Source organism: Cibotium barometz, chromosome 31, assembly GCF_041138505.1.
Source record: "Cibotium barometz isolate CiBa-2024 chromosome 31, ASM4113850v1, whole genome shotgun sequence".
NCBI lineage: Eukaryota > Viridiplantae > Streptophyta > Polypodiopsida > Cyatheales > Cibotiaceae > Cibotium > Cibotium barometz.
This window is the reverse complement of record NC_141076.1, coordinates 14125983-14134255: the sequence shown is the minus strand read 5'-3', so window position 1 is coordinate 14134255 and position 8273 is coordinate 14125983.

Sequence of the window (8273 nt, the reverse complement as noted above, 5' to 3'; positions counted from 1 at the left end):
TGAGGAGAATTCCCTGGAGAGAAGAGATTCATTATATTCTATCTTCAAATCATGAGGAAGCATGTGGGGGTCATTATGCATTTAAGATCACCTTGCAGAAGATATTACTGGAGGGTTATGTATGGCCTTCCATCCAGAAGGATATTCAGCACTGGTGCAGGTCTTGCCATGAGTGCCAGAGAATGGGGAAGAGGATCTTAAAAATGGAGCCGAGAAATATCATGCTGGTATATGACATTTTTGAAAGATGGGGAGTGGATGCAGTTGGACCATTTCCCAGGACAGCAAGAGGAAAGTGTTATGTGCTTACTGCAGTGGATTACCTATCAAAATGGGCAGAAGTGAAGGCAGTGAAGAGAGTGGATAGTAAAGAGGTGGCTAATTTTGTATATGAACATATATGCTGCAGATTTGGTATTCCTCTGGAGATACTATCAGATAATGGACCTGAATTTAGAGGAGAGGTAATTGACCATTTATGCAGAAGATTGAATATCAACCACAAGTACTCCACTCCTTATCACCCTCAATGCAATGGCTTGAATGAAAGATTCAATGGTGAATTTAAGCTGATGAAATGACAGAAGGCCATATCAAGAATTGGGATATAGAGATGAATCGTGTATTATGGGCATACAGGGTTGCAGTAAAAACTGGTACACAATTCTCACCCTTTCATTTAGTTTATGGGAAAGAAGCACTCATGCCTATTAATGTGGAAATTCCAGCATTGAAGCTTTTGATTGAGGAAGGACATGAGCCTATTGATTGTTACAGAGAAAGATTACTGGCCTTGCAAATAGTCCAGTTGGACACAGAGCTAGCATTTGATCACTATGCAGCTATGCAATTGAAAAGACAAGAGAGAGAGAATGAGAAAGTGGAGTAGAAAGAAATTGAGGAGGGTGATCTGGTTCTCAGGTATAATAGCAAACTAGATAATACTTTTCATACTGCATTCCAGACAAAGTGGGAAGGTCCGTATAAAGTTGAGAGAAAATTTGATAATGGGAGTTATCAGCTTGCTGATTTGAATGGAAAGAAGCATAAAAGGAGAGTGAATGGTTCACGACTGAAGAAATACTTTACTCGATTAATGTTAGCCCTGAAAGAAGAAGATCAGGAAGCTTGTGATGCATGTCAGGAGGTTGTGGAGAGTACAAAGGAAAATCTGAACATTTCATCCCTGTTTATACAGCTGCTGGACATGAATGTCTCAGCAGAAGTAGGGGGTTGCTAAATATGTGTGGACAAAAAAAGAGTTGGTGATGTGTACATACATGTACATGGCGTGTGTGAAGTTTTGCTTTTGAGAGCATTGTCAGGTGTACAGAGTAAATGTATTGATGTGAGCATGTACAGGCCTGTCCGGTGAGAGATCCACTGAGGATGATATCAGTTGCTCGATGGCTTTGATTGTGGGCGTGTCAAAGAAAAGAACGGGCACTCAAAGCTGCATTGAAGTGTATATGGAAGGAAGGACAATTAATAGGTGAAGGGGCCTTTATTGTCTTTAAAATTGATGGGTGTGAAAAGATTATGTGGCCATCACTTAGGCCTTAGAGAAGAAATAAAATTATCTTCAAAATAAATAAAACAAAATGAAGATAAAACGTGGCCAGCTACGTGGAGCCAACCCATCTTCTGGGAGGTGTGGATGCACGTGAAGTGAGGCTGGCGAGTGCGGTTCTGGGGGACTCTTGGAGGCGGAGGTAATATACGAAGCAAAAAAGGGGGGGATCTCTGAGAGGTGGGCAACCACAGGTGAAGTAAAGCAAAGCAAAGGAGGCGGCTATGTAAAAGAAGGCTGGGATTGAATTGCAGGAGAGAGGCGCAAAAGTGTGAGGTGACGGCAAGACGTTGGGCTGCTGGGGCGGCATCTGATGCATGGAAGTAATCTAGCTGGTGATTTATACGGGAGAGAAGTGGCCACCTCAACAAAAAGCTGAAGAGGCGCAGAGGTGAGGAGAGCTGGCAATTCAACGCAGCAGCAAACGAAAAGGAGGGGACGTGGTGTTGTTCAGAGAGCTCGCTGGCGTAGCTGTAGGAGAGAGCAAAAACTCTGGGGCGCAGCTGCAAGAAGGAACAGGGAAAGTATTGATGTTTGTGTGTACATGGCTGTTGGTGGAGGGCTGACGTAAAAGCCAGAGACAAGAGTAGGCGTGGCTGCTTGTGGTGACTGAGAGAGAAGGTAAGCTCCTGGGCGATTGGAGGTAGTAGATGGTGTCGAAGGAGATAGTATAAAGGATCGCTTCGTCAAGAGCAGCAGATCCGGCAGAGGCAGAGGTGTGCATGGGTGGAAGCTTGCACAGACAGGCACTTTGGAAAGGGAGAGGTGGTTGCCAACGATGTGAAAAGGCCTGGCTGGAAATATAAAAGTTGAGCCTTGTGGCGACTAGCATAGGTGATAGGTGGGAATTTTGTTTTTTTGATGCTGGCACAGCCACTGACAAGAGAAGGAGAGAAAGTTGGGTTGTTGCTGTCAGCTGGTAACCAAAGAGAGGGACCGAAGATGTTAACTACAAAGGAAAAGCTTGGGCTAGTGTGAGCTGTGTACACTGTGAAGTGAAGGTGAACGAGTGAAGCACCCTGATGATAGCAATGAAGGTACATGGGCTGGTGGTCTGCAGGCACAATGAGTCGGAGAGAGAGAGAGTGTGTGTGTGGTTTTTTTTGTGGATTTCTACCTCTTCTGGAGACATAGGCCAGAGTTGTAAATTCTCTTGATTAGCTGTGGCTGGTGTTTGGTGATGTCAGAGAGTTTTTTTGTTTCTTTGTCTGTTTGTGTACAAGTTGTGACAGCCAGATCTGAAAAATAAGTCTTGTTCATGCTTTTTGGTCTAGTGTTCTGGTGTGTTTATATGCGAGTGTGGAAGTGTGGCACCCTATAAGGGCGTAGACAGCTCTACCGCTTCCGTGCCATCAACGTCACTAAGTGAGGATGAAACAAGTTCTGACTCTTCACAAAATGCAACTCATAGACCAATCAAGAATGTGAGAGCCCTGTTCCCACCACGCAACAGATTCGGGGTACTAGCAGCGGAAATAACACTTCTTGCGCGGGACAGGGGTCCCACATTCGGGGCCTCGTCCACGGATATCCGGATAAGAGACTAATCCGTCGGTTGTTCCAAAACCGAACCCGGAAAAACTTCCTTTACCGGAAGGCACGGGCGATTCCACCAGGATAACTTTTTACTCTAACGTAGTCAAGATCATTTCTGATCGAGCTGATCCAATTGCATCTATAAGATACTTGGTCAGATCAAGGAAGAAACTTGCACTTGGATCATTGGGATCAACACTTTTTTCCCCATTCAAGAGGCACAGCCGTTGATTCCTATCCATAGAACAATTTCTGTCCGGGATTTACTTTATCTATCGTAATAACAGAATTTTTGAGTCTCAATTTACGGATCCATCAGTCCAGCCTAACCCCATCCGATCCCATGGGTTAGCCAACCGCCCAACCACTGTAGTGATGGGATCCAATTTGAAATTTGGTTAGGTTTTTGTCCCGGGTACCAAGGAAAAGAGTTCCAAGGCCCCCTAGCCGGAAGTTCATGCAAACATAAAACTAGCCACACCACTTACACACCCAATATGAAATTGCCTTTTCTTAGCATCAGCTAACTTTAAAACAATCCTTTAATGAAACCATAGTACCACTGATCACAATCTTCCAATTTATCCGGTTGATTCATAATTTCCCATCATTCCTTCATCAGAGTATCTATGGCATCATTGGCAACTAGAACGCTCACCACCTGTCCACACAGGGGCCGTTTCCTAGTTCCTAACCCATAATACCCGGCAATATAATCACTTATCAAGATGGACTCTCATTGAAGATCAGCAAGATCAACCAACAGATCCATATAAAGAGCCATGGACTCATCCGTTGAGGACCAGCAAGGTCAGTCAACCATATCCATGCCCGGTTTCAGAAAACAACTCTTACTCCTTGTTCCAATATCTTCCACGACGCACGTGTGGGTATCTTCAGTGACCCAGAGCCCGAGCACCGTATGGTCAGCACCCTCTAGGATCCTTCGCAGGTGACCTAGCGCTTCACTCATAGGCCGCTTCCTTGGTCCCTCATCCACCGTACCGGAAGCTCACCATTTAAATCGAACCGAGGCTGGTCAAGACCTCAGTCGACCTTGCTACGCGAGACGTCCTCCATTGACTCTCCGTCAGCAGTTGCAACTTTAACAGTTAGGTCTTCATGACCTTAATCCACAAGACGGTCAAAATGCTTCCCCAGCATTCATGACATAAAACAGTCATTTACAAACAGTCACAAAATACAGTTTCTAAATCGAACTCTTGTCTTTCCATATTATCCACTCTCGGACCACATTACTTATTCCACATTCCATTCAGTGTGTACTCGTTCTCATCCATTCACTCATATAGACTACATTATCTCACATACATCTTCATATTCATTATTCTATATACATATCCATGTTCGTACGTCCACATCATATATCCAATTTCACATTCATACATACGCATCTACATGCATACATCCACATCTACATTCATACATCCATACCTCCATTTCCACATCCACACATCCACATTCATATTCATACATCCACATTCACATGCATACATCCATTTTCGCATCCTCATTCATACATCCACATTCACATACATACATCCACATCCGTATCTACATCCATACATTCACATCCACCTCTTCATTCACAATCACATCCATACATCCACATCTACATACATACATCCACATCTACATACATACATCCATACATCCACATCTACATACATACGTCCATTTTCACATCCTCATTCATACATACACATCCACATACATACACATCCGTATCTACATCCATACATCCACATCCACATCAACATCCATACATCCACATCCACATCAACATTCACATTCATACATATACATCTACATGTATACATCCACATCACATTCATACAACCATATTACATTCATTCTCGTCCTAACACATCCCATATACATCTTAACACATCCTAACTCATCTTAACACATTCTATCACATCTCATACACATCTTATCACATCTTTTTACATCTCATACACCTCTTATCACATCCTATCACTTTCCATACGCATCTTATCAAATCTTATCACATCTCATACACCTCTTATCACATCTTATCACTTTTCATACGCATCTTATCAATTCTTATCACATCTCATACACCTCTTATCACATCCTATCACTTTCCATACGCATCTTATCAATTCTTATCACATCTCATACACCTCTTATCACATCCTATCACTTTCCATACGCATCTTATCAATTCTTATCACATCTCATACACCTCTTATCACATCTTATCACATTTCATATCTTAAAAAAAAAAAAAAGAGAATTCTTATATTTGATATAAGATTTCTCTACACATTTATTTATACATAAATTCCATTTAAGAATACTAACACTTTCGAAATTAAAATCAATCTTTTATGCATCTTCTTATGCATAAATTCAATTTGGTAGGAAATTACACTTTTAGAATAAAAGAATTTCTCTTATGCATCTAAGTTAAGCATAAAATCCATTTATGAGGAAAATCACACTTTTAGTATAAAAAGAATATCTTTTATGCATACCTATATGCATGAAATCCAATATGATAAAAGTAACACTCTTACAATAAAATAATCAACTTTTATGCATACCTCTATGCATGAAATTCAATTATGATAAAAGTCACACTTTTATAATAAAATAATCAACTTTTATGCATACCTCTATGCATGAAGTCCAATATGATAAAAGTAACACTTTTGATATAAAAAATTTTCTTTTATGCATACTTCTATGCATGAAAATTAAAAATGATAAAAGTAACACTTTTGATATAAAAAATTTTCTTTTGTGCATACTTCTATGCATGAAAATTAAAAATGATAAAAGTAACACCTTTGATATAAAAAATTTTCATTTATGCATACTTCTATGCATGAAAATTAAAAATGATAAAAATAACACTTTTGATATAAAAATTTATCCATTATGCATACTTCTATGCATGAAATAAAAATGGTAAAAATAACACTTTTGATATAAAAATTTATCCATTATGCATACTTCTATGCATGAAATAAAAATGGTAAAAATAACACTTTTGATATAAAAATTTATCCATTATGCATACTTCTATGCATGAAATAAAAATGGTAAAAATAACACTTTTGATATAAAAACTTATCCTTTATGCATAATATTAAAATTCAATTTCTCCATGATTGTAATGAAATTCTTTCAATTAATCTAGGATGATAATTCCTAGAATATGGTAGGAAGTCCTCTTTTTATGCTTTGAATGAGATTATTTTATGCATAATTTTTATAAAAATTTTGCCATAGCTCCGCTGCTATGACTGATAAATCTCAATTTTTCTAAGGGATAATGCTTATCATTAAGGAAATAATTAAAATGATCTCTAATTGGATTATTAATCCATAATGAAATGAATCATCAATATACATAAACTAAAAGCATAGAAAAAAGCATTTAATTTGGCCTCAAGCATAGCTTAATCTTGGGTTAAGGAAAAGCTTTATGAAAAGCTTGATTTGGATTGAGAACGGGTCATGAGTATGACCATTTCTTGAGTGAGAGAGAATTTACATAAGAATCATTAGAATTTAAACATAAATGAAAATTAACTTCAATAGCATTTATTAAATTATGTAACTCTTCACTACTATTCAAACTTCAATAGCATTTAAAAAAACCATACCAATTAAACTTCTCAAGAGAAGAGAGAAACATTGAGAAATTATAGAAAGATCAATATTCACTAATTACCTTACAACTTGCTTGATTCTTTGTTCACGGTAGAGGCCCCCAACCAATCAATTGGTTAAGTATGTTGATGGAGCCACTAATGGGGATTGAAGAAAGAGGGAAGCTCCAAAAACTAGTGAATTATTAAATGAATTCACAGTTCTTGGCTTAGGTGGAGTAGAGTAACGATGCATAAACACTATATATTTTTCAACAAGGGGGAGGCTTCTATTTATAGGAAAAATTGAGCTCCTAACTAAACAAACTGATTCTAGAATTTTCTAAATCAGTTTGGTCAATATTTGACCATTTTTAGGTCAGTTAAGCTAACTTTTTGGAACTAGACTTAAATGAGGAGAGAGGAGAGATGAAATATCTCAATTTTTATGAGTTTAAAACTCATTCAAGTATGTGAAATATGCACCTCCTTTAAAGAACTCCCTTTCCTTACATATGTGTCATAATGGAATCATTTTAATATTGCTCATAGTTTTTTTTACTAATAAACCTTGTACATTTTCAACTCTTCATCTTATGTGAAATATGCACCTCCTTTAAAGAACTCCCCTTCCTTACATATGTGTCATAATGGAATCATTTTAATATTGCTCATAGTTTTTTACTAATAACCTTGTACATTTTCAACTCTTCATCTTATGTGAAATATGCACCTCCTTTTAAAGAACTCCCCTTCCTTACATATGTGTCATAATGGAATCATTTTAATATTGCTCATAGTTTTTTTACTAATAAACCTTGTACATTTTCAACTCTTCATCTTATGTGAAATATGCACCTCCTTTAAAGAACTCCCCTTCCTTACATATGTGTCATAATGGAATCATTTTAATATTGCTCATAGTTTGTTTTTTTTTTACAAATAAACCTTGTACATTTTCAACTCTTCATCTTATGTGAGCATTTACTCATTTTTGGATACCCAAAATATCTCATATTTTTAATATTGCTCATAGTTTTTTACTAATAAACCTTGTACATTTTCAACTCTTCATCTTATGTGAGCATTTACTCATTTTTGGGTATCTTCTTTTACAAATTGGATTTATCTCCTCCCTACACTTGGATTGATGCTATTGGCCCATAGGAACCTTAATTGGACCATAATCCAAAAATTTTTGAAAATCTAGACCCTTAGGCTAAGGTCCTTTATACCCATTTTCAATTAATTCCAATTGCACATTGGAAAATTATTTTTGAATTTCTATTTCAGAGGAATTTATCTTAATTATAAGAGATATTTTTCTATCCAAAAATATTCAAAATCTGAATATTCTCTCTCTAGAATATTTTCTCTCTCTAGGTTAAAACAGTTAGAAACAAGTCTTTTATATTTCTGAAGAGGGATTGATTACAGGGGAAGATGCTGGACATTTTGAGAGGCTGGGGAGGAATCTTACATTCTCTCCCACTTAAAAAACGCGAGATGCCCTCATCTCGCAA